Here is a 303-nt window from a genome sequence, read left to right on the forward strand (position 1 = left end):
AAATGTCGTATTTCGTTTGAGAAACGACGTTTGAGAGTTAACAGGGGCCAGGGGGTCGCTGACTCGCTAATCGCTATGTCATAAAACGACATTTTTTTTTATAAAATACCAAATGTTGTTTACCGCTAAGATTTTCTATATCATGTCATGTCGATTTATAGCTAAATAAGAAGTTGTAGCGCCCTCAAGAATTATATGTGTTTAATTATGATAAATGTGGTTTATTAATGTACCTAAATTTAATTTTCTTAATTAATTAAGAATTTTGAGCTTACTTTCAACATTTATAATTTTACCCCACAA

Source organism: Morus notabilis, unplaced genomic scaffold (assembly GCF_000414095.1).
Source record: "Morus notabilis unplaced genomic scaffold, ASM41409v2 Scaffold689, whole genome shotgun sequence".
In the NCBI taxonomy this organism is placed as follows: Eukaryota; Viridiplantae; Streptophyta; class Magnoliopsida; order Rosales; family Moraceae; genus Morus; species Morus notabilis.